Below are 20,749 nucleotides of genomic sequence, written 5' to 3'. Positions count from 1 at the left end.
TTTTATTGGCTTTTCCACTTCTCATAAACAGTTTGTAACCATACATATATCATCATACCAAACATCACATATAACTTCTCACTCAATAATCCAATTGATATCAAGGTGATATATTCAGTAGCAACAGTTCTTAAATGGGCCATTTTATAACCTAGGCAAAGGTTAATCATCCTTAGCTTCTTAAGTGTGATCTTAACAGCACTGCTCATGCTTACCACTGAATTTCAAGCAGTGCTGTGGTTTATAGTTAATTAGGAGATGGATTCCTTACTGATGTTGAAAGGAAAGCCATGATGTTAAAATATTATTAGTAGTGCTGGGTGCCCTGTTTCTGGGAGCTTAGCCGTGACACAGAGGGCCCTGACTGCCAGGCACTGAGGTCTGAGCATCGCGCCCTTTGGGGAGATGTTGCACCGAGAACCCAAGCATCAAGGATACGGGATGTGTTCCATGACAAGATTATTTTTGTTATCATTGGTTTGTTCAAGACTCTTTGCAGCCCATAAAGTCAGCCAGCAGGAAGCCAGAACAACACATCGGTCTCCATCAGCTTCCCACTCACAGGGAGTGCCTGACCCGGTGGCACTGGCCTTACACTGTCAGCAGGATCAACGTGCCGACGTGGTGACCACACCAAAGCCTTCCATCATGCCTTAAATGTCCTGGAAATAAAACGGTGATGCAGCTAAATTTAATCTCTCTGATCCCTCTTGAGAACCTCTCTTCTTCAGGCTATTCCCACACAGACAAAAAGATTTTGTCTCACTGAACCTATTTATTGACCGCAGCTGCCACCCCTGCTCTGACCAGTGACCTTATCTGAATATTCAAATCTATTGTAGATCACAAGTTCAAATGATTTTCTTACCCTTTGAAAGCCCTGTTTTCATAGTGAGCTGATTGCAAATGACAATATTATAAGGAGTGTAATTGAGATTCTACAAACAATTTGCACCTCAGATTTACAAAAATAATACATATGGAAGTGTGAACGCTGCTGACATTTCCTTCCCCCACTAGGGTGCCAATCTGATCCTGGTTGTGCAAACAAATGTGCCCATTTGGGCCCTCAGAGACACGTTGTGCAGAAGGATTTCTAGGAAAAGAAAGTGTTAGGAAAAGATTCTGCACCAGAGGGTGGTGGGCACAGAACAGGCTGCCAAGGATAATGCTCTCAACGTGAGGTTTGAATTTTGGGTGGTACTGTGTGGAGCCAGGGGTCACACCTGATGATCCTTATGGGTCCCTTTCAACTCAGGATATGCTGTTTCAGAGGAACTTGCCAAATTTACATCTTCATCCTCAGCTGTAGACTGCACGGGAAGCTCAGCTTTGCTCTGGGAGAGTAATGTGTGCCATGGGGTGCCTGCTAACAGTGGCTTGCACCCTGCTAACAGGCATCCCAAAGGCAATGTCTGCCCACTATCTGCTGTAAACACAGACCAATACTGAGATCCGTCCTTCTTCCTTCTCCAGCACCAAGTGCTGTGCTGAGATAGGGAACCTCCAAGGGTCTGGTCAGGTTTGGAATTGGCCCAAAGTTTTGTAGGTGTTTGAGATTCTGCTGCTGTTATGCAGGTTTGGATCTAGAACTAAGCTTGCTGAAGGACAGGGATGTACATCTGGGATTTGGGCTGCAGATTTCAAGGGAGAGGAACATTTGCAGCACTTGCCCAAGAAGCTCCTGGCCCTGGGGTTGGGATTGCCCAGGGCAGCAGGGCAAAGGCAGGGGGGACTCTGGCTGCAGTGTGAGCTTGGGAGTATGTGGAAGTTCCACATGCTTTCCAATGTCACAGTTGCTTAGTTCAGAAATGCCTTGTCTTTCATTTAGGCCATTTTTTTTTCTGGTAAAGAGGATCATTTTCTATTTCATTGCTACATTTTTTTTTTCTAGAAGAAAACCAATGCATTTTCTAACTATTTGAGATCAGGCTATTACAGGTAAGGATGCTATATAAAAATGTTAACTTTTGCCTTAACTTAATTCACTTTTTCATTTCCTGTTCAATTTTTATAGTGTTTTGTAATTTATTTTCCCATTTCTATTTTGACTTTATGTATTTCTTTGATTTTTTTCTTCTTCACCCTCTGATATTTTTTCACAAACTGCAGAAAGCAAACTTGCAATATTGGACTTAAACCCAAGTCTGTGCTACTTGAATGACTTCAAAATTGTCAGAATTAAGTGATCCTAACAAGAATTTGAAGAGATGCCCCTTATCTCAAGCGAATCTTATCTAGCTGTCTGCCCATCCATCCATCATTCCACTGACTTAGTCATCCTGCTTGGAGACAGTGTGTGTTTGATATTTTAAAGAATAATGATTCAACAGACTCAGAAGAACCAGAGTATCAAGTTGGATTAAGCTGGACTGAGCTGTACACAATATTTATACTGAAACAAACTCAGCTTGCTCAGACTTCTGCTAGAAAGCAGAAATCAGTCCAAGTCTGTCCAAAGGCTGCAGGGGTTCATGAACTTCACAGATCATGTCAATATAGCTGCAGCTGAGGAGAGGAAGCACCTGGCAAGGAAGCAGGTTTGACATTTTATGCTATATAAGTGAAGGAAAAGGTGAAGGTGGGAAAAAGTAAACCCCTAAAACGCATAATGAAATCGGGAAATTCAAAGTCAGCAAGGAGATGATGGGTAAGAAATTTAGCAGGAAAAATCTCTGTAGCTTCATAATGCTTGCAAAAGTGTTTTATGGAGAACATCAGGAAAGATTATTCAGCCTGAAGGCCCAGCAGGCACCAGGTGTGCAGCATGCCCTTGGTGTCATCCATTTGCTGGGAGCGGGTCTTAGTCGGACGCCTTTGCTGTCTTCTTCATCTTCAGAGCTTTGAACTTTCCTGTCACTCCGCATCCCCACTCACTGCAGTGGCTCTGATAACAGCTCCCTGTGCTGTTTATTCTTATGAAAGTCATTGTGAACAGTCCAGTAAGGCTTACATGCGCCGATGCTCACAACGCCTTTGGAGATCATTGCATGGATGGTGATACAGAAGTGCAGAATATTGTTGTAAATTTGAATTTTCTGCCGTGTGTTTTGTAAATGCCAACATAAATAGCATAGGAAATAATAAAATGAATAAAACACACGACTTCATTTTAGCTCCATTTGGAAAGACAAAGTGTGAAATGAAGAGCTCTGTTCTCTAGGTGGTGATCTCCATGCATAGCATAGTGTTTGTCCTGAATTTCAGTGCAGCAGGAAAAAGTCATGAAAAGTCTTGATTTAGTTGGCGTTTAATGTGTTTTTTATATAACTTCTGTGATACAACCAGCTACCGAGGGAATCGACGGGGAAACTTAAAGAGCAGTAAAAGCTGCAGCTATTGCTCTCCCTGCCCAGCGATTGGCTTGCTGGGTACACAAACCCCGAAAATCCCTGTTCACATCTACCTGCTGCGTGGCTGCAGCCCGGTCCGTGCCGTCCCGCTGGAGCTGGGGAGCTGGGGCAGCGCGGCGGCACGCCGTAAATCACCGCTCCTCACCGCAGAGCCGGGAACGGCAACGCGTGAGCCATGGGCAAGTATATTAATGTCTCCAGCTATCCATAAATGAAAAATCATGTACGGCAACATTCTCTTTATTGTTATTCCAACAGAAGGCTTCTTCTTCTTCTTCTTCTTCTTTTATTTTCTCCTTCTTATTAGAGCCTTTGTTTTATTTTTTGAAAAACATTTTATCCGCTCGGAGCTTTCCAGCTGCTTTGGCACATGAGCATTCTTTCCCATAAATAAAACCTATTGTCTTTTTTTCTTTTTACGTTGAACGGGCTGCTCTGTATTTATGAAATGATAGCATTAAATCGCTCAGGCTCTTAATGGGCATTCAGGAGAAAGCAGAGATTCCACCAAACTCAGAGAGTCACTCCCGGTTCTGAGGAGCCACAGCCACACTGAAACCTACTACAAAGAATGTCGGCAACGTTTTAGATTAAGTGTTTTTAATATGCTTAACCATGCATTTAATTTAAGCTTAATGAGACAGTTATTGTATGCTGACTAAATACCATGGGGTTATTAAAAACATATTTACAGAGATTAACAGTGATGTAATAGATACATATTTATTCCATCATTGGTAAACTGTTAATATGATGTTTTTAATTAATTGGCATGTACTCAATATACAGTAGGACTCTGGAGATATTTATTATATTTGGTTTAAGTTGATGAAACAGCCACTGGTTTAATGAGGGTTAATTGATCTAACTAACTGTTAAAATATACATTCCCTATTCTGCAGTTATCTGGGCTTAAATCAACATTATATTTGCACAACACGAATTCAGCTTGTGCCAAGCAGGCCTGGGATAATTCATGCGCTTGTAGGTGAGAGGGGCAAAAATGACCTGCTACATGGAGAGCAATGAAATTTTTCAGGGAAATACCAGAATGATAAATGAAAAAAGTAGGAAAAAAAATCATAGAAATCCCAAGCAGAAGGTAGGGTATAAGAAACAGAGCCCTAAAAGCTTCCGCCATCCAGTAGACCTCCTTCAGATTTCTTCTCTGGGTGTTGGTATTAGCCTGCTCAAGTGGCTTAGTTACTGCTGGTCCAGTTACATGGCCTGGGCACATCTTTGTGCTAAGAGAAGTTTGTGCTGCTCCTGATCCCATCGCAATAAATGAAAGTTGGCCATGTCCATGATCAGACCCCAGGTATGTATGGAATGGCCAGGTTAAGGGCGAGCTTAATTTAACATGCAGTACCTGTTTTGATAAGTCTAAGTGGTGTGCAGTGTGCTAACTAAAGACACCTAATTTTACATGCTGCCAGAATGTGTGTGCTCCTAATAGAAAATCTACGAGCATTTTTGGAATGGTTAAAACACGTTTTCTACTGGTTTTAATTTAATTTTACTTTTTTATGAAGAATCTTATAGAAAGGGCACAGAGAAGAAGCAATGAAGACCAAATTGCTGTACATGAAGTTTCATTTCTGGAGAGCCAGAGAGATTAATTCACCTGGCTCTGACTGGTTCATTACTACCCCAAGCTAACAAAAAAATGAAATATCACGGAGAGCAACTCCTCTCTTCCACGGGTCGTAATGGTGTCCTGATCACAGCAGTGCAGGGCTGAGGAAAATACTCAGGTTGGTACTCTGACATACCCACACAAATTAGTCTGATGCTGCAGTTTTGTTTATCAGTTTTGCTACGATTGGTTTTCTGGCCCTGATTTTATTTTGTTATATTGTATGCAAGCAGGGGGCTCATTTTTCAAAGTGTGCTCAAGATTCCTGTGAAGATGTAGCACTTCACTGGGCAGGAGGCACTCGCTGAGGTTGCTGAATCCCAGGTTGTCCACAGGATTTTGGCTCTGTACCTCTGGGAAAGGTGTATGGGAGCCCACGTGTGCACTGCAAAAAGGCTCAAAGCAAACAGAAGAAGGACCCCATGCTGAGGTGCTGCAGGGAGATGAGGTCTGTTAATTTTGTTTTTCAAGCTCTGGAGGTCCTCTTAATACTGGTAAAATGCCGATCCAAATCAAGCCTTGGGTTTTGAAATTGTTTGTACTTCAGGAAGTGGGTTCTTGGTTCAAGAAGGATGAAAATAAGGATGCTGATGGGGAGGTTGAATTATTCTCTGTTGTCCGTGAGGGCAGAAGAGGCCCATAAAAGATCAAAGTTGATATCCTGACACGGGGAAATGAGTAAAAATATCATACTGGGCTTTATTTGATACTTCATAGCATCCATTTATATTGCTTAAATTTTTAATGATTCTAAATTCTTTGTTGAACCTTTTTTTTTTTTAAGAGAAAAATGTTAACTCTTAATAAGTGACATGGCATTTTATTCTGAATCAAAAGCCTTTTCTTTGAAAATGGCTTAATTAACATTTTCAGGTTCATAACATTTTCATTTATGTCTCTTTTTTGTTTTTAAATGGTTTTTTAAGTTTTCCAGTGATAGTGATAGAGGTTTCCTAATGTATTAAAAAAACACAGAGTGTGCCCAGTGGGATCTGCAATCTGATTAGCTTTCAGTTTGAAGCTGAGGAAGGAGATTAAGCAGAGAAGGACTGCTGTGCTATTAAAAAGAAAACCTGATTTCTTTTAGCCATTAGCCAATAAAATGAGTACAGCTGTCAGCAGAATAGCTGAATATATGACATAGCGAGATTATCAGGTAAATATTTGAAAACTGTGCAACTTTTTGAACGTAGGATAAGCTAAATTCTGCACTGAGGGATGGGTGTTAAAGCTGGAGTCATTCTACTGTGAGCTTCAAGCTTTGGTATTGGGAGAATCTTTCTATACAGCATTTCATCTCGGTGCCGTAGGGTCTAGTCCTTGACTAAAGCTCTAAGTTGTTGGCACAGTAAATAATAAAAATAAAATTCTAATCCCACTGAAGTCACATGAAGCAGCTCCAAATTTATATCTGCAATTTAGTGCAATGTGGCTTCACTCTTGTGATTTACCTCTGTATAAAAGTTTTCCCCTGAAGACTTCTCAAAGTCTTTCCATGCACTGGTAATGCTGCTGCTTTCCATTTTGTCCATTTTGTTGTTCTGATGTGCCTCTAAACATTGTACGTGGGAAAAGCCACAGTGACCCATGGGTGTCCAGCTTGTATAATCAGTATTATCAGATTTTCCATTGCTTTGGATACATTTCACAATGCATGGGGTCCAAAAGCAACCTTTGTAATGCTTCCCACAAAGGTGGAATGTATGGTTTTACGGAGAGAAAATGGGTCTTCTGAACGAGAGCCATGCTTTTTGAAGCTTTACTAGCACACCTGTCTCTCACACTCTTGTAGACCTATGTATACACATATTCAGAAGCTGTTGTATCCTCTGCTGAAATCCACTCCCATCCACTCCCATGCAGCTATTTAACAGGGCCTGTATCATGAGGATGCATCCAAGCAAAATGGCACTGCTTTGCTCAGCCAGCATCAGTTCAGAAATTAAAGCAAAGTGGCTGATTAAATTAGAAACAAGGTCTGTGGAAGTCCTGAAAGAGGAAGGATTAGTGCTAGTTAAAGAGGTGGTTGGGTTTGTGAGTACATTTGAGTCCCAAATGTACTTAAAAACCCCTGAAATACTATGTTTAAAATGGTAATGAAAGAATTCAGGCTTGGGAAGAAAAAGAGTATATGCAATATATACAGAAATATTTTTTCTCATACACACAGAGCCATTCATACATGCATATGCACACATCTTCTGAGGTGCAAATAACCACGGAAGCTATATAAGCTATCTTTTTTTTCCCAGGCTGGATGTGGCTCTGGCAGCCTTGTCTGGTGGTTGGTGACTCTGCACACAGCAGGGGGTCGAAACGAGATGAGCATTGTGGTCCTTTTCAACCCAGGCCATTCTGTGATTCTATGACTTTCTACACCTTTTTTAACATTCACCTGACATGTCGTATTTAGATTTGGCCCCAGCTCTGTACTCCTTTATATGTATGCTTGACTTTTTGCATCTCTTCTGTTCATGTCTGTGTGGTTAAGTGTGTGCTTAAGAACTGGGTCTCAGACCTGAAGGGACCATGAAGTGGTGAAAACCAAAGTGATGGGAAGCAGATGTTTAAGTTCATCAGTATTAGCAAAGCTCCTAAAGTCTAAAGATGAGTGTGTGCTTAAAACCCATCGAGTTCCATAAGATTAAGGCTCAGAGCTAAAGTTAAGCATATGTTTTGGTGAATAGGGATGGACTGCTGCTGGATGCCACAGCACAAAAATTAAGCATATGTACAGTCTTTGCAGGCTTATAGCCTTTGGTTATAAAGTCTTATGGCGGAATGCATATTTATTTGTTTTCCTGTAAAGCATCTTTCTTTCATACAAAAACATTTACGATCTAGAAACATGAAACGAATAACATTTGTCTCATTTTATAATCAAGTGGTAATGAGTAGGTGAAGTCTGGTTCTGCCCATCCTGTATTAATTCTATTTCTCTGCTTTTTTTTTCTCTTCATCGAGGAGTTCAAGGGTTAAGCCATCCCAACATGCCTCACTCTCAATTTATAAAACGGAAAATCTTCCATAAATCAAAAGTTACAAACAGACTTTGTAATGTCATAACTCTTGTGACGGCTTTCCTTTTGATTGATTCCTATACATACATTCTGTCTGATTACCATAATGTGTTCTTGTGGGACAATTCAAGCAGGGTAGAAGAAAGGAGCAAGGAAAGAAGTAAATAACAAATGGTCCTGACTCCTCCTCATCGAGAGTGATTTCAGTCCAATGTTCCATCATATCAACTGGGAAAGAGAGTCTTAGGGTTTAGGCAATCAATTACAGATATGTGTAGAGGCAGACACAATCATTTCACTGATTGTCACCAGTCTAGAGCAGTGACACAGGGAAGTGATCCATCAGTCTATTTTCCCTGACAATCAGAGAAAGATGGCAGACACTTGTAGACTAACAGGCATCTGGATTGGCTGGCTTAAAAGATTGAAAAATGGCCGTATTTCAAACGTATCTAAACCTTTAAATACCTCTGCCTGAAGATTTCATGCATTTCTAGAAAACATTTAGAGCTATTACGGGAGTCGCTCATATTACAGTGGGTGGGAAGGAGAGTAAACCTGCTTTCAAGTGTATTAGAATAGATAGAGGGAAGCAATCATCTTTAGGTGAAGAATATCAAGGTCTTTTCTGATTCAACATCTTTTTTTCTTTGGGTTTAATGTTGTGTTTTAAGAGGTAATCTAGTTTTTACAGATCAGAAGCAAACAACTGAAAATTAGCTAATGTGATTAGACATTTAGTGTTAGAGGGCATTGGGTTACTTAAGGCTGCTTTTTTCTCAATATACGGGGTTTGATTTATATTGAAAATCACCATGGACCATCTGCAGAGGGACGCAAAGCTCACAGTTTGCTTAGTGCCCGGTCCCAAGCAGTCCCCTCTTTCTATAATACGATTTCTATTTCTTTATTTACATTATCAGAGACCTCTAGGAAAGCCATTGGTGATTTCTGCAGCCCGTCACTTCAGAACTCACAGTGAGGACCTGGTGGGCCTGGACCAGGTGAGCAATGGTCACTGAGTCACTGGGCACAACCACGAACTGCCACAGCAGTTGATCTTTGCTTCAGTGCTCAACTGTGAGCTGCAGAGGCTCCTTCTTACCTTCACCCTGACCTGCCTGCTGAGTGTTGGGTTTTGAAAGATGCACTCAGCTTTGGAGGAGCTGATGCCATGCAGATCTGTCTTGCAGCCAGAGGTAAACAAATTAAATAGAAGTCCTTCCTCGTGGCCCAGCAGACCATGACACACACAGCACTTCTGAAGCTTGGGGCGATGCACCGTGGGGTGAGAAAGAGCCGGGCCCCAAGGCATGCAGGGTCAGGTTTTTTCTGCTGTACCCCAACAAAGGACATCTTTTTACAGCCTGGGGAAGGAAGAAGGCTCAAACGCTGCCCAGAATGCTGAGGCACGTTTGATCCTCCCACTGCTGAGCTTCTGTGGGAGGTGGAAGTGCTCCCACAGGGCTTTAATTAGAGCAGCCCCTTTCATCTGCCTGCGGCTCCTGGTAGCATTCAGCACTTCCTCAGTGTCACTCCTTGGGGCTCCCACCCCTATCAGGTCTCTGTTGCTCCATCCACGCCAGCCTCAGTGCCAGGGCTGCCTCACTCCCTCCCAGCAAGGAGGATGGGCTGAGCTCCATGTTTGCTGTAGCTACCGATGTCCAGGCAACACTACCTGGAGATTTAAACCTTGATCCTTATCTTCCCAGTCCCCAAGCACTCCACACACACAAAAGCTCCACATTTTGTTGTTTTTTTCAGGTGAGAAAGGTGAGAAAACAAAATCTCAGAGCTGCATTTTAAATGCAGGCAGGCCACCTCTCCCGTCGTACATCGCTGACAAAGTTCTTGGATAACATTAGTCTGATGGCAAAATGTATAAAATAGAATTGATTATTAATTCATAAAGAGCTTTGATATCTTATCTATTGCTCTTCTCTTGTAATGATTTTTAATGTCATCATGGTTTTTAATTTTGCATGAAACCCATCGTCGTCTGTTTTCATTTGTTTAGTAAACCTTGTCTGTTTTATTAAGAAAATCCCAAGGCTTCTGTGGGTATTTGTGCAACAATACGAGTAAGGAAATGTTAATAGGAATGTGTTTCTACCTCAATGCAACATTAATTTCAGCACCACATTCCAAGGGTTTTTATTTTTGCAATTTCTCAACCTGGGGAAATGTGCCTACCATTCCCAAAATCCTGCAGTCCAAACGGAGAGTGAAAAATCTTCAGTGTCCTAAGATCTTGTACAAACCTTATCTTACCTTTTATTTACCATGTATGCTACTGCAAGCCAATATGAACCATAACTCCATTTAGATAATAATAATCAAATTATCCAAACCTGGGAGAACATCTTTTATAGATTTTGGTCTAAATTTAATACAAAAATGCAGTAGTCCTTGTTTGGAAGAGTTTATTAAGGGTTAGCAAAGAAAAAGCTTTTTCAATAGTCTATAACTCTCTAATGGCCTTTTTCAAATAAAATGGGAAAGAATTTGAAAAGAAACCTATATCAGTGAGCTGCAATTGTAACATTACAGTACAGGTCTATAAATCTTGACATGTTCAGAAGATTGCCTAAACCAGCAATACAATCTGTCCAAACCTCATTGTCTCCACGACCAGCCAGACTCATTTCAAGAAATGTATGTGGTCTTCAACCTAATTTTATCACCTTCATTTGTAAACTAGTCAATCAATCAAAGCATCCTGTGAGTCTAAATAGAAAAAGGAGTGCATTTTCATGCATTTCCAGACAGCACAGTCAAAAATTAATCTCCGCTTGATCAGACATTCCTTGCCCTCATCTCAATAGACCATCATTAGGGTCAGCAATGTATATTAAAAATAGAGTTGCAGCGAACTGTTCGCCAGGGATTCTCTGCTAGCTACCTGGCAGATCAGGGAGCTCAGGGCTCCCTCAGAGCCTGCAGAAGACTGCGTTGAGCCAAGAAAGTGCAGCTAAAAATGAAGTTAAAAAGAAGGAAAGAAAAATGCCAAGAAATTCAGATCTCTGCCAGCCTTTTCTTGCACCCTCAGCACAGGGGTAACAGCTTGCTAAAATGTAAAGTAGGGTCCCAGATGAGATCTCATCTTTGATCTTTTTCCTACTTGTACTGTGCTTCTATAGACGTTATTATCATTGTACACCTCCTTCCTTATGTATATATTTACCATGTGTGAGATGAGATGGAGGCTGGGCAGGCTTATGTCAGGGAGATGGGCAGTGAGTATGCACTGTGCCCCAAAGCCATAATTCCTACAGAGTTTATGGCCTTTGTTATGGGACACCTTTTGTGTACAGCTGTCCAGTGGCACAGGAAAGGACTTTGGGGCTGATCCCTCTCCCCCAGAACTGCTTTGCTCACCTTGGGCAATTTTGGTCTGTTGCTCTAGAAAACAATGTCTCAAGTGAGAATGGCAGTGGTGGAGAAAGTGTTGATGTGGCAGGGGTGGCAACGCGAATCAGAAGCATGAATTCTTCATTGGGGTGAAGATTCTGTATGTGAGAAACACAATGCACACACAGACTTTGCTCCTCTTATCCCAGACATTCAGTGGCAAACACCAGAGCCTTAACTTTGTTCTGGATGAAATTTGGCTGATTAAACTTGCCTTAGAAGGTTGCTGCGAGATGCCCATGTATTCACGCTGCTGAGTTCCTCCAGCTGTCTCCTTATTACACACACAGCTTTTGGCTACAGTAGGGATGGTTTGCATCTTTTGCATCCATAAAAGAAAAAAATCCATGTAACAATTCCAGGTGGTAGACACAGTCCTGGCACAGGAGATTGCCCAAGAAGGATCATTTCCACCACTGCAGCACCCTTTGCAGAAAGGATGCAGTTGAGATACGTCCTGTCCGCCATCCATCAGTAACTCAGACAAAGAGAGGTTGCAGAAATGTTATTTTAAAACTCAACTTTCTTGAAAAATACAAGAGGATTTTGGGGGATCTGCAATATCCTTCTCTACTCAGACTCTCAAGGAGAAAGAAGTTGAAGTGGCTCTGTCCCAACTTGCAAAACCTTACAAGTGACTTGGGGTCACTTCTCTCAGAAATGTTTATTCTTTATTGCAGCTGGTATAGAGGATGTTAGTCACTGGGGATCCGGTCCCTGAACTTCTGCCGGGTGCCTCCTGGTGCAGTGACAACTGCTGGAGTGCGTGGTGGGTTCAGTGGGTGTTTTAGATTGATGATGATGTGATTCTCAGCCATCTGCTTCTCATTTTCTGGTGCAGGTGACAACCTTCACAGAATGGGATGAAGTAAGGAAATACATACACCATGCAGAACCCAATAATCCTCACTTACAACCCTAAAAAGGGTTTAAGAAAATAAAGAGTCCTGGAGGTGGAAAACCACAAGGGAAGACCTCCCAAAAGCTTGGGACTTCAGATGAAAGGGACCCAACAATTTTCAGGCTGCGTAGTCCATAAACCCTGACCACCAAGCTTTGCATGAACAAAATATTTTTGCTCTTACGTGTCTGGGTTGAGTACCTATTAAATTTCTGGGAAAACGCAGAAACTTGAGAGCCGATTCCTCCTCCTTTCAGGTCTTTTTTTCCACAAGGGGTCATTGTGGAGCAAAGCAAGGATGACTTCCAAAACAAATGATTTTATCCTATTTGAAAGTGTGGTTGCCATTTCATTGTTATTATTCTAACTAGAATTGATAATGGTTTCAATTTTTATCCGAAAGAAAACCCCTAATGCCATATTAATTATTATTTATTTGGCGTTTCTATCAACTATGTTAAGAATGAGCAATGCTTTAGTGTAACTACATTTCTTTTAACAGAATACTGTCATAAAGAGAGGGGGTAAAATACCTCTGTGAATAAATGAAGCACTTAAAAATAGGTATGGAACTGTGTGGCAATTAGGATAAAAAGGGGAGACTTCTGAACTGGAAATTAAATACAGCCATATAACCTCTAAAAAGGATATCAGAAACAATTGTCAGTCATTGAACTACTGTTGACGCCCAGATAACTCTGTGATCTTTTTTTCTTTTTTTATTCATTCTTTCTTTTTTAGAAGACAAAGCCTGTTCTATAATTTAGGCAAATTGCATGATAAATACAAATAATTGAGCATTTTAAGCTTAAAAATAAAAACATATTTTATCATATGTAACTTCAAAAGTAATCACATAATTAATGGGTGAAAAACAGAGAGAAAGATTGCCAGAGATTAAGATTAAGCCCTGCAGAAGAGAATGTTCTAACTAGAAATTGGTTTAATTAATAGCACATTTTACATAATGATTACAGTGTAATTGCGCTGACTAGCAGAGTGTCATTAAATATATCCATGCTCCTTTACAACACCCTAAGGCTAAAAATAATGAGTTACATTGAAAATCACTATGCAACAGGTTCATAAATAACATTTAAGCCTATACAAGGCGAATACTTATAAATAATAAATATTTGCCTTTTGTAATTGAAGAAAAAATGACAGCCTTCTTTTTCTACTACCCTGTAGATTGTCATGTTATAATGCTGAAAAGATTTTTTCCCCTTGCGTTCTCTAGAAAGTGCTGAATAATTTATTCAAATGCTAATATTCCACATAGTCTGACTTTGAGGAACAAATATTCCTACATAAAGAATAAATGCCAAGTTGCTTATTACCAGCTCCGTTTTACTTTCCATTGTGCAGTCCCCAAAAAAATATCACAGCCTATTGCACGTGTCAAATGAAGTTAGTGGCCAGGTTTTCTTCCAGAGTAGTTACATTCTTTTTTAGTTAAAAATTACCCCTTCTCCCCAAATGTTCATCATGCTCAGAGCTGTTATGCAGCAACAGCTGCTCCTCAGCTCCAAAAAGGACGACATCATAAACCTGATAACTTTTTAATCTGTAGGTTTTCTCTGGTGAATCGGGAGTATCTAATAAAAACGGGTTTGATTTCGTATGAGCGGCATGCTGACATTTGAAAGACCCCCATATGGTTTGTGTTTAGCTGGCTTACCAAATCCAGCAGCCTCTCCGGTGTCAAAATAAAGCAGCGTGCAGAAAGGTCAGCTCAGGAGATGGAACTGTGCTGTGCTGTGGCTTTCTGATGGGTTCGAGGTCCTGCCAGGGCCCAGGCTACGTCAACACGGTGCACTGGTGTCATCAGAAGGTGGCACTGCTTGGGCATCCTCTTCTTCAGTGACAGAAATGGGCAACAGGCTGAGGGAGCTGGGCTTGTTCAGCCTGGAGAAAAGAAGGCAGGGTGACCTCATTGCAACCTTTCAGTACCTAAAGGGAGCCTACAGAGGGGAGGAGAATCAACTCTTTGAAAGGGTAGATAACTGCAGGATGAGGGGAAATGATTTGAAGTTGAGGGAGGGAAGATTTTGGTTGGATGTCAGGGGGAAATTCTTTATAGAGAGAGTGGTGAGGTGCTGGAACAGCTGCCCAGAGAGGCTGTGGATGCCCCGTCCCTGGAGGTGTTCAAGGCCAGGTTGGATGGGGCCCTGAGCAGCCTGGTCTAGTATGAAATGGGGAGGTTGGTGGCTCTGCATGTGGCAGAGAGTTGGAGATTCATGATCCTTGAGGTCCCTTCCAACCCTGGCCATTCTGTGATTCTCTGATTCTGTGAACAGCTTGGGAAATACAAAGACATGCAACACTGCTTGAGTATTCACCTTTGGGGCTGGGGGTCTCGTGCTCTGCATATGATCTTCTGACCTGTGTGGAAATCTTGGTCTTGGTGAATCAATGTGGGCAGTAAAAATGTCACCTGTGTCAAACCCAGGTGCTCCACACAGGTCCTGAGACAAGAAGCACAAGTCCTGGGGCGTGCACAGCAGTGTGAGCATTGTGATGTTCAAATACAAACTTTGCATTGCCTGAGCACCAGCAATAGGAAAAAATGGTAGGGTGAGAGAATACTACTTATTGTTGATAAACGTTCTCAAGATGAGGGTAGAAGGAAATGTTTGCTAACACCTCAGAAGGACCCTGTTTGGGAGAGATATAGAATTCAACTACTCCTATCCATTTCTGCATGCTTTTCTCTAGCAACAAAGTGAGCAGAAAGTAAAATTTTCTTGTCCCGTTCAGACCATTTTTTTCCTTTTTATTGAAGCAGGACTGATGCCCCTCCTTTCTGTTCACAGCAAGAGGACTGCTTTTTGCCATTGTCCTAAACAGTGCACAGTGGAAGATGAAACCCTCTGAGTATTTTGAGAGTTTAGTGAAGAAAAACAAGCATTTCTTGCAATGGAGGTTGCACAGTGGCAGGGCAGATAACTAGGAACATATCCTGGTTTTCTGTCTCACTCTAAAGAGGAAACCACATTTGCATCATTGCTGCCCTCCCTGCAAAATCACTAAAATCTTTTCTTTATTTCTGATCACCTTTTACAGCTTAGGGAATCCCATTGGGATCTCCAGAAAGCGCAGGAAAAGGCAGGCATGGGCTACCAATGGGAATCTGGACTAAGGTGGCTGGAGAGCAACTGTTCCTTACATATCACATCAGAAATGCCTTTGTCAACATTAATCAGCCCTGCTGACAGCTTTGGGAGGTAAGAAGTGCTGCATATTTCCCATTTTATCATTAGGGAGCTGACAAAAAGTTAGCTTAGATGACTGGTAGTGCATCACTCAAGCCAAAAGCAGAGGGAAAAAAAAAGAATCTGGACCTTCTTAGCCCTTTGTATTTGTTTGATTTTCTACCATAAATGAAAACCTTGGTAAATTCAGTCACTGCACCTGGGAATCTGCTGTGACTAAGGATCTCAGATGTAGCAAAATATTTTTTGTAGAACTGGATATTTTGTCCCTTACTTTGCTCTTTTAATAGCTTAATTAATTTAGCCTAACAGATTTGAAGATCATACCTGACATAGAAAACATAAGGCACTCGTTTGTTTGGATCCTGATCCAAAGAGAGCTGCTGTCTTAAGTCCTACAGAGGCAACTCTTTTTGCAGAAAAAAACAGGGATCCTTTTTGCCTCACATAAGGGAGTAAAATGACAGATGATTTAAAATGCTTAAACCTTCTTTGCTGCTTTGTACTACAAAAGCACAAAAGGGCAGAATTCAATCCAAAAAGAAAGGTTAAGAAAGATTAAGAAAGAATGTCTTCCCCTGTTTATTCACTTCTACTGGGCAATAATATAATTTTCAGTCTCACGTCTCTATTTCAGACCACATATGGCAGTAATATTGGATCTTCACCATCGCAGCTTAACCATGACTAAACAGGTTGATGAATGTCATGCATCTTATCATCATACATGCATATTTTTAAATATAATTCACTTTTGATCTGCACCCTTGTGCAGTGGTGAATGAAAACAGTTAAGATTTCTTCCACTGTCTGCCTTTAAATGTATTAAACAGCCCTGCTGTCAATAGATTATATTCTTGTACAATGATAATAGCCCAAAAAACTAAGAGGCCTTGTCAGGAATTGCAGTTGTCACAGTTTGATGCAAATGATTTTACTTGGTGTTCATCTGCTGCACAATCATCTCATAATCTGGATATACATCACAGCATGACATGTAAATTTCCTGCTACTCTGCTTTCATTTCCAGAGGCAGCAATCAAATGAAAACCATTCAACCTCACCAAAATGTATAAATAATTTTCATTCAAACATATTAACAGTCAAAATATGAGAATTTATCACAGAGCACTACGCCTTTTAAGAAGCAATAAAGACTTTACTTTTTAAGCATATTTCTACTTAGAAAAGTAATATGAACAGTAGCTTGCAATTTTAAAACAGGATTTAAAAGTCCACACATAACACCTCATCTTCAAACTTAAGTGTGTTGATGCTGCTTTGCTGCCTGTAATGCTTGTAAAAAAATACCTAGGAAAGCTTTGGGAATAAAAGGAGCACAACATACTATTGAAATGACCACTTTCTCCTCGGGTGTTTCACAGAAAATAAATAGAAGCGTTCACATGCAAAGAACTGAAAATGAAACACTATGTCACAGTATTTGATGATGCAACAATTAAGATGGCTTTTATTTTAATTCTTCATGTTATTTTAGACCCTAGATTAGGCTTCAGTTTAGCTCCAGCACGGACCTGGAGCTGATGCTTGGAGGTGGGGGGACCTCTCACTGCCAGGCACTGCTGCTTTTGCCATGGAGCACATCAGGATCCTGTAGCAGCTGCAGATTGGCCCTACTTCCATTTTGCTTCCACATCCATTTTCCCAAACCCATTTGCTGCAGGGAGCTGCTGAGAGCCCTGGATCCAGCCACTTGTTGGGGCAAGAGAGGAACCAACCTCTTAAAGAAGGCAGGAACAAAGAACGTTCTGCTGTTTTTATTAGCAGTGGTGCTGGAAAAAAAAATCACTGCCTCTCTATGAATTGGGTGGGCTTTTTGAGAAACAGGTAAAAACTGCTAAGATGACAGTTTCTCCCATTTTTCCAGTGAGTGTGTCTGAGGAAGTAGAAGTGCAATAACCTGGGGTACAGCAGGCTCAGCCATTTGAAATAAAACTTTGCAGTACTAATGTTTTTGTAACTGCTTTCATATTGTAATGATATTTTTCCAAGCACTGGTTTTATTTGATCTTAAATACCTTTTTGGGAAAGTCCAGTGAGCTGACTCTAATAAAATCATGCTATTGAAAAAAGGTTTAAGTGGAATGTTCAGAATAAATTACAAAACTGCATGCAAGAATACCAGCTAGTGCTGCAATAAAAATCTGGAAATGAGGATTCTTGCAATATATTTTAAAGAAGTAGTATACTTCTTTTTGTTCATTTTTTTTTCCCACAGAATATTTCATAATAGAAAGCCTTTGCAACTTGAAAGAGGGTGAATGAATAACGAATGAATAAACTGCCAAAGAAATTGCATTTTAAAAAAACTTGATTTTTTTTTTCCTACATAATATATTTCATATCATTTTCAATAACTTTTGGAAGATAATAGGAAAAGTAATTCGGTTCCATTTTGCTGTGCCAAAATAACTAAATTATATCATACTTAGACTGTCAGGTTTCTCACCCATACACACACACACGTGTCCAGATCCTTTGTGTCAGGAGCTGATAGCAAAAATATGACAGTTGGGTCTTCTTGCTCTGGAAAATCCTGAACTGTCCATACTAAAGAGTTTCAGGAGTCTAACTGAGGCATCTCAGAGATTTGCTCCTCTGTAGATGTATAGGAGATCACATTCAGAGGGGTTATTTTGCAGGCTTTGCAGGAGTTATTGGCATTTTCTAGCATTAAGGCTCAAAAGAATATGACAAAGGCAGTCACTGCCCTCAAATGTCTTTCAGTTGCTGGAGATTACTGTGCTAAAATGAAGATGAAAAAAAAAAAAAAGAAAGAATTTGTGTTTTTCTTCTTTCCAGTTTCTAACTCTCATTGTGAATGGGCCATCCAGAGACACATCCCTAGCAAACGCTAGCAATAGCAGGGTTTATCAAACCACATACAAACCCACAAAATCAGAGCTTATATATTGAAATGTAAATTAGCCACACCATGATTTAGGCAACAAACCTGAAACCCCTGAAGGTTTCAGGCCAAGTGCTGCTTCTAGTTCTAAAAACCTGTTTAATCTGGATTTATATAGGTGTCACAGAGATCCCAACTGGCACTTCTGATCTACCAGACAAGGGAAATTAGCCCTCTTATCGAGATAAATGGCCCTGATGTGGTCAGCATCAGACAGAGATGTAGCTGCTGAGAAACGTAGGAGCAGACAGGGAGACGCAGCCAAAGGAGCACAGAGCCCTTGGGCTGCTGGTGCTGGAAAGGCAGGAGGGAAAAGCAGCACCTGGTGTCATGAAGGACCCCTTTCCTTGTACCAGGGCACGCATCACCAACCAGGTTGAAGGAAAAAGACAATGATGAGTATTTTCAGGAGTTATCGAGACCCCACAGAAGTAAAAGCAATTCAGTGTCCAAGGTGAATCCTTCAAGAGTTGGGTAGCACCCAGAATTTTGATCCAAGCTTCTTTTCCTCTGTCACCTCATATTGGTGCCCAGGATACCTAAAGCCTGAAAGCATTTCCTGGTTCCTTGAAATGTTACCAGACTGACTTCTGCGTGGAGCTGGAGGCTCTAACCCACCTGAGACACTGAGCACTTCATCCCACCATGTGGGTCAGAAGCCCCAAGGCAGTGCTGTGCATTCAGAGACAGAGTAAAGCACTGAAAATTTCTATGCTGTAATTTGAACAGCATGATACATTTATACGTCGAGGTTTTCATCTATTGGCTTTGCCTACTCAAATTCTGAATAGAAACAATGGCCAGGTGGGCTCCGTGACTCCGGATGTTAAAAGCAGGACTGTTCAAGAGCAGGCAGAATGGTTTGGAAGGAAACGGGTCTAAGAGACTATGAATTATCAAATCCTCCTTGATGTTTCCACCGTTACCCTTTCTAAAGCCACAGGTGATGTCTGAAGCTCCTCACCTCATTATAAAGTGCTTCAGATTTCTACCAGGAGTCCCAGCCAACATTCAGTTGTTTGGAAGGAGATGGGAGGGAATGGATATCAGAAATATTGCACTTTGAAGCTCTGATGGAAAAGTTCCACAAAGAAAACCACTGAGTGCCAAGAGAAGAAGCAATTTTCTTTATGGAGCAGCCTTGCAATGTCCAATTCTAACTCACACTTTTTATGGGGAATAAATACATACTCCACAAATTTTAATGACCACTCATATTTTTATTTCAGTAGCTTAAATATTTTTCTTTCAACTCTAGGAGGTGAAAGAGGAAGCACATTTCATACCCACATCCCCCAGATTTTCTGCTGTCAAATTTGGGCACTCCAAGATTTTGCTGTACTACAAACTGGAAACACCAAAAACTGCAAAGCTGCACTTGAAGAACAGCACTGTTTTTCACCTGCTGCCCAGTTAAACCAGCAATAAGACCCAGGTGAAAAGGTTCTTACATTCATTTAGAGCAGTGTTGACTTTAATGAGATTTCTCAGCTGTGTCAGCTTTCACCACATCATTTCAACTGCAGGATGAGGCTTCCCATGCAAAACATCTTCAGCAAACGTGATCCAACTGATGTTCTGTTTGGCCAAAGCAGAGCTGTGATGGTAAGAACATTTTGTTTTTTTCTTTTACTTGTTCTTAAGACATGAATACTCTGAGATAAACCAAGGGAAGCAGCTAGGTATGTTTTTTGTATGGTCTAACTTCCAACAGTGGCAGCTTGTTTTTCCTTGAAGAAAACTGTGAATTGCCCTTGAAAGATCAGGGAGCCCTGATATCTTGCAAGGGCAATTCTGCAGTTTTAAGGCCCAGAATTTGGGCTTGTTGGCTGCTGTGATATAATAAGCAAAACAGAATCCCAACACTGGAACAGTGCGTGCAGGCAGCAGTATTTTTTATAATACCATTAGCAATACTTGACTTACCATAAATGCTCAGGTATGAAGTTCTTACAGAATGCCCTGCTGGTGTTAATCATATATTATACTATAACTGTCAGATATGAAATACATTCACAAGCCAACAATACATCAAAAGTTCATTATTAAAGTTGCATATTCAAACGCATTTAACTTAGGAAATAAGTATTGAGGTTTTCTGGGTGATGCTAATTTGACTCAGTCGTGTCTTGCTCAGTCCCTGTTATTATCTCATCACCTCATAGTGGTTTTCCACGGGATGTTTGCCTCAGGCAATACAGGGATTTAACTTGCTGGGGACGTGACTTGGAATCCTGTTTTTTTTCAGGATTTTTTAATAAATACCCTGAACAGTGTTTTATTC

At 40.9% G+C, this 20,749-nt stretch overlaps 1 long non-coding RNA gene across 3 annotated transcripts in view; it reads left to right on the top strand.

The window, feature by feature from the left end:
* LOC149916916 (uncharacterized) overlaps nucleotides 1-20,749 on the top strand; it is a 137,176-nt gene that overhangs the window by 98,285 nt on the left and 18,142 nt on the right. For 2 of the 3 annotated variants that reach the window (XR_016468992.1, XR_016468993.1), the window contains exons 3-4: nucleotides 15,388-15,548; nucleotides 19,724-20,070. This is a non-coding gene — a long non-coding RNA (uncharacterized LOC149916916). Of the gene's footprint in view, nucleotides 1-8,931; nucleotides 9,014-15,387; nucleotides 15,549-19,723; nucleotides 20,071-20,749 lie in introns of those variants that run through there. The other variant, XR_016468994.1, reaches the window with a different exon arrangement.

Source organism: Phasianus colchicus, chromosome 9, assembly GCF_987193195.1.
Source record: "Phasianus colchicus chromosome 9, bPhaCol1.hap1.1, whole genome shotgun sequence".
In the NCBI taxonomy this organism is placed as follows: domain Eukaryota; kingdom Metazoa; phylum Chordata; class Aves; order Galliformes; family Phasianidae; genus Phasianus; species Phasianus colchicus.
Note: the sequence above shows the minus strand (reverse complement) of the source record. Positions and strands in the feature narration are given on the sequence as shown.